Raw genomic sequence first — 6,219 nt, 5'->3', positions numbered from 1 at the left:
TTGGGGCTCTCTTCAGATAGCTCCCTAAGAGTTTGACGAACGAGTCCGTGCACGCGATTCCAGATATCTTTACCTCTGAATAAACTGCCTTTATTATACCATATCCACCCTGTCCAAAGTCTCTACTTGGTCTCAGTTCTCCAGTAAACTTGTGATTATCAACAGTACACAACGGTAACAAACAATTGGGGGAACTCACGGGGCAGATAGTAAGGTCACAGTGACACAGAAAGCAGTTCAATGTCGGGGCTCGGGGGTACAGAGTCGCTCTCTTACCAGGATCGATTTTCCCTGTGACTGTCAGATCGAGGTCCGCTCCGACCAGGGTGAAGCCGGCCGGCTCCACTTCTCTGTCCGGGACTCTGTCATCCAGCCAAGTCTCCCAGCTGTATTGGATTCCGCTGCCAGCAACGTTTTCATTATTTAGTCCGTTCGTAGCGGGTATGTACACGATCAACAAGATCAGTCCAAAACCCACCACTCGAAATCCATGGTTGGCAGAATGTTTGTAAACTACAGTGGGGCAAAAAAGTATTTAGTCAGCCACCAATTGTGCAAGTTCTCCCACTTAAAAAGATGAGAGAGGCCTGTAATTTTCATCATAGGTACACGTCAACTATGACAGGCAAATTGAGAAAAAAAATCCAGAAAATCCCATTGTAGGATTTTTAATGAATTTATTTGCAAATTATGGTGGAAAATAAGTATTTGGTCACCTACAAACAAGCAAGATTTCTGGCTCTCACAGACCTGTAACTTCTTCTTTAAGAGGCTCCTCTGTCCTCCACTCGTTACCTGTATTAATGGCACCTGTTTGAACTTGTTATCAGTATAAAAGACACCTGTCCACAACCTCAAACAGTCACACTCCAAACTTCACAATGGCCAAGACCAAAGAGCTGTCAAAGGACACCAAAAACAAAATTGTAGACCTGCACCAGGCTGGGAAGACTGAATCTGCAATAGGTAAGCAGCTTGGTTTGAAGAAATCAACTGTGGGAGCAATTATTAGGAAATGGAAGACATACAAGACCACTGATAATCTCCCTCGATCTGGGGCTCCATGCAAGATCTCACCCCGTGGGGTCAAAATGATCACAAGAACGGTGAGCAAAAATCCCAGAACCACACGGGGGGACCTAGTGAATGACCTGCTGAGAGCTGGGACCAAAGTAACAAAGCCAACCATCAGTAACACACTACGCCGCCAGGGACTCAAATCCTGCAGTGCGAGACGTGTCCCCCTGCTTAAGCCAGTACATGTCCAGGCCCGTCTGAAGTGCATTTGGATGATCCAGAAGAGGATTGGGAGAATGTCATATGGTCAGATGAAACCAAAATATAACTTTTTGGTAAAAACTCAACTCGTCATGTTTGGAGGACAAAGAATGCTGAGTTGCATCCAAAGAACACCATACCTACTGTGAAGCATGGGGTTGGAAACATCATGCTTTGGGGCTGTTTTTCTGCAAAGGGACCAGGACGACTGATCCGTGTAAAGGAAAGAATGAATGGGGCCATGTATCGTGAGATTTTGAGTGAAAACCTCCTTCCATCAGCAAGGGCATTGAAGATGAAACGTGGCTGGGTCTTTCAGCATGACAATGATCCCAAACACACCGCCCGGGCAACGAAGGAGTGGCTTCGTAAGAAGCATTTCAAGGTCCTGGAGTGGCCTAGCCAGTCTCCAGATCTCAACCCCATAGAATATATTTGGAGGGAGTTGAAAGTCTGTGTTGCCCAGCGACAGCCCCAAAACATCACTGCTCTAGAGGAGATCTGCATGGAGGAATGGGCCAAAATACCAGCAACAGTGTGTGAAAACCTTGTGAAGACTTACAGAAAACGTTTGACCTGTGTCATTGCCAACAAAGGGTATATAACAAAGTATTGAGAAACTTTTGTTATTGACCAAATACTTATTTTCCACCATCATATGCCAATAAATTCATTAAAAATCCTACAATGTGATTTTCTGGATTTTTTTTTCTAATTTTGTCTGTCATAGTTGACGTGTACCTATGATGAAAATTACAGGCCTCTCTCATCTTTTTAAGTGGGAGAACTTGCACAATTGGTGGCTGACTAAATACTTTTTTTCCCCACTGTAAGTGTACAAATTAAAAACATAAAATAACGCCACTAAGTGTACAAATTAAAAACATAAAATAACGCCACACTGCAGGTCGCAAAGAGACGCTGCTAGCCGCTATTTGCTTAGTTACGTTCATGGTTACGTCACGTATGACGAAAGCGCGTAAGTGCAAGCCCACAGACACCCATAGAGAATGTATTGAAAGCTTTGAAATTTGAAAAAAATAGATTTTACATGACAGGCTATGAGAGACTTCTGGGCGATTTTCAACCTGACTGAAATCGCCCAAAAACGGGCGGGGCCATTTGAAGCACGACTTTAGCCTGATTTGACATTTAGTGGCAGTCAGATCAGATTACAACACTGATAACTACTGTTGCCGTGATATAATTGATTAGAAAAAAAATCCCTTCCTTTTCCCGTTTGGCAGTGCGTCGCCCATATCGCCCTATTGAACAGGCCGTCCCTGCTTGTATCGTGACAATGGGGGAGGTGAGGGGCGACTTGCTCTTCAATTTGATGGGTGAGACTAGCAGGGGGCTGACGGCGACCACCATGAGGCGCCTGAGGATGAGCTGCTTCTTGCTCGGGGTATGGTACTGCTCCAGCTCAGGCATGGTCAACTTGGAGGGTGTCTTCAGGCACAGCAAACACAAAAGAGAACATATATATATTAAAACATGCACGTTTGACTGTTACATGGTGTACAAGCACATTTGGTAATCTAATGTGTGGTGTCGGAATAGCTGATCTTACCACAGGTTGTCTGGCCGTCCGTTCCTCATCCTCGACCTCTTCCTCCTCCGAGTCCCTGGAGGACGGGCCAGACTCCTGGTACATCACCTTGGTCTCTTCGGGGTGGTGCTCCCCTCGGAGAGGGAGTCCTCCTCTCTTGCCTTCCGCTTTCTTTTGAAGAGGTGGAGGCCTGGTTCTCGGTGGTGACAGAGGTATCTTCTCCCTTTAATGCTGCCTCGAAGAGTGCCCTGGTTTCACTGGCTTGGGACGGATTTAAATTGATGGCATAAAATGTATCTGCCGTCTGGATGTCGTGGCACATGAAGTTGGCCACCCTTTCCCTGTCAGCCTTCGGGAGCATGTTTTTGACCTGTAAGACACAAGCAAAAAAGACACACACACACACACACACACACACACACACACAGACACAAATAAATAAAAATATTTGATATTATTTCAGACAACAGTGGAATAGGATCTTACAATACTTCTATTCATATCTAATCTGACTTACATGAGTGACAATGGAGGTCCGCAGGTCAGTGAAGGTAGGAGTTTCAGGCAGACCCATCTCCTTCCACACCTCCCTCAGGTAGGCAGGCAGGTTCTTGAGCTGAGTGCTTGTAGAATTAAAAAAAAAGTGCTGGGACTTCTTTCCCCCTGGGAGGCAGTGCTTGAATTTGAGGAAGTCTGAAAACCAAGTGTACTCATCCTTTGTCAGCGACATCTGGACCATGCCATGGTCTCTATTTGTTTTGTGTTCCTCTACCTATTAGAAATTGAACAGAAAAAACACACAAATGAAGCAAAGGCGACTGCAATTGTTTCCAAAAACAACCAACCAACCAAACAAACAAATAAACACATTCAGGTGTACGTTTATAGACTTACACTGATCAGATACATCCCAGACTGGTCACATTTAGCCTCCTCCACCTCCTCCACCAACATGTTCTTATCCAGGCCCGGTCTATGGCCGTCTATGGAGGTAAAGTAGGCCCACAGGTCTCCATAAAACTGGTACTGATTTTTCTGTGTCCTTGTTTCTTCCAAGGTTTCTGTGGGGACATGAAAATAATAACAGGCATCTTTACACTGCACTCTATACATGTCTGACGTTTATAAGTGTGTAATAACAGTGACATCACAGATTTAGAAAGACGTACTCAGCACTTCTGGGATCTTGGCCTTGGCAAGAGACTGGCACTCCAGCAGGGTCTTTCTGGAAACCACCTTGGCTTCCTTGCTGTCTTTCACCTTTACAAACACACACACACACACACACACAAACACACACACACACACACACACACACACACACACACACACACACACACACACACACACACACACACACACACACACACACACACACATACACACACACAAATCATACAATCAATACTGCATTGTTAATGAACGCTGATGAGACTAAAAAGAAAGAACTCTGCTTACCCCCTTATTTTGTCATGGTTAATCAGGAAAATGAGATTGGATTGGTAGGTCTCATCCTTCGCCATGTAGTTCAAAAATTGCATCACCCTTTTGATCTTTCCGGCACAATTTTCCCTTAGTTTATAATTTGGATTGGGGCCCTCACAGGTCTTCCTGAATCCCTCAAGAAACACACCTGTCAAAGAAACATAACATTTTAGACAAGAATTACAATCTCATGAGGCAACATGAATCAGTCAGGCTGTTAAAAAAAAAAAAAAGAATGTTTCAAACACTTGCCACTATTTAAAGAAACAGTACTTACTGTTGGCAGAGCCCGGGAAGATAAGTTTGCTGCCAGATCCGGACGCTGTAGCCTCCTCTGTCTGGTCCCCTGAACCTGTCACTTGGTCCAGCTGCAGCTCCTCTTGGGCTGTGTCTGCCTCGGCCTGAAAGCTGAGGGACCTCTTTGCCGACCTCTCCTTTGCCGGACTCACCCTGAGAATTCCTCATCTGCCTTTTCAGTAGCTGGTACCTCTTCCTCACTCTATGCAGCTCAGAGATCAGCTTCAGGTTGTCCTCTCTAATGGATTGGATGGTCTCACTTTTCTTGGTCAGGGCCTCATCCCTCTCTTTCACAGCTTTCTGCAGCCTCAAAAGTGGTGCTTGGCAGTGGCAGTAATCATATGTGCAGCCCTCTTCCTCCTCTTCCTCTGCAAAAGTATCTAAAAAGTTATCCTCCTCTTCTTCTTGCCTCGCAGTCTCCACAATATCAAAATCGGTGGCCACTGGGATGGCAGGGATCGACGCCCTCAATGCCGCCAGCCTCTCCATTGTCAGACGTCTCTTCACCTCCTCTAAAGCCCGTCTCCTCTGTGCTCTGTTGAGCTCTGTATGGGAGTCCATATGCCGGTCCAGCCTGCTGACATGGGTGGAGCATCCTGTCACTGGACACCGCTCCTGCCTGATATTGACACGGCCCCACTGCCAATTACAAAGGAGAATCCTCTCCTCAGTGTTCCGAACGTTGTGTACTTGCCTAAGGTGCTGACTGAAGCCAACCACAACCTTAAAGCAAAGTGGACATGAACGAAATAGAGAACGCACTGGAGCCATCTATATTATTGAAAAGTGAAATAACAGTAAATAAAAACCTTTACACAATCACTTCAGCTATCCAGGAAGTACAATGCTCCAGGCTGCTTAGTTGCTGCTTATAAACACATCTGAGACCACTCCCTCCACCCCTCCTCTGCCTGTCAGCCTCTAGTCAAACACATTCTATTTCCACAACAAACTCCTCCCACTTAACACACCTCCAACTCCTCCCCCTTGCTGTCAGCCTCTAGTCAAATACATTCTATTTCCACAACACACTCCTCCCACTAAAACACACCTCCAACTCCTCCCTTGCTGTCAGCTCACAGTCAAATTCAGTCTTTTACCATTAAATCAATTCATCATTCAGTCAATTCCATACCTGTTACAAAAAATGTACACTATGGCTTTAAGTAATAAAGTCCACTACTGGGATACTCTACTGTACAAATACATTTCAAATGTTCTGTCCTTTGACTGTTTTTGATGAATTTATCAATGGGATGGCTGACTTGACTGCTTTCCCATGGCAATTAGTTACAATGGAATTTGACATAAGATTTATTGTTAAAATTTCCCGTTTAAGATATGAAGGGGACCATGTACTGTATTCATATTGATATCTGTAGAGCTACAGGTGACCCTGAACATGTGGCAAACGGAATTTTGCTAATTGAATAAACAGGAGCAGAGTTAGAGCATAACCTTTAAACCAATGTTGTCAAAAAGGGCAACAACTCGGATGGGTTAAACTGAATGAACCGCCACACGAAGCTAGAATAACTCTGTGGCTTGTCCACCCCAACCTCCCCCAGATTACAATGGCCTGACAACACCTGAGACATTTTTTTAGC

At 45.0% G+C, this 6,219-nt stretch overlaps 1 long non-coding RNA gene across 1 annotated transcript; it reads right to left on the bottom strand.

Moving 5' to 3' along the window:
* Positions 1 to 3,728: 3,728 nt before the first annotated feature.
* LOC121560448 lies at positions 3,729 to 4,368 on the bottom strand. The gene is made up of 3 exons (XR_006659900.1): positions 4,289 to 4,368; positions 4,000 to 4,090; positions 3,729 to 3,891 (listed from the first exon to the last, which is right to left on the bottom strand). It is a non-coding gene; the product is annotated as an uncharacterized LOC121560448 (long non-coding RNA).
* Between the last annotated feature and the right edge of the window lie 1,851 nt (positions 4,369 to 6,219).

This window comes from Coregonus clupeaformis, unplaced genomic scaffold, assembly GCF_020615455.1.
Source record: "Coregonus clupeaformis isolate EN_2021a unplaced genomic scaffold, ASM2061545v1 scaf1878, whole genome shotgun sequence".
NCBI classification, from domain to species: domain Eukaryota; kingdom Metazoa; phylum Chordata; class Actinopteri; order Salmoniformes; family Salmonidae; genus Coregonus; species Coregonus clupeaformis.
Note: the sequence above shows the minus strand (reverse complement) of the source record. Positions and strands in the feature narration are given on the sequence as shown.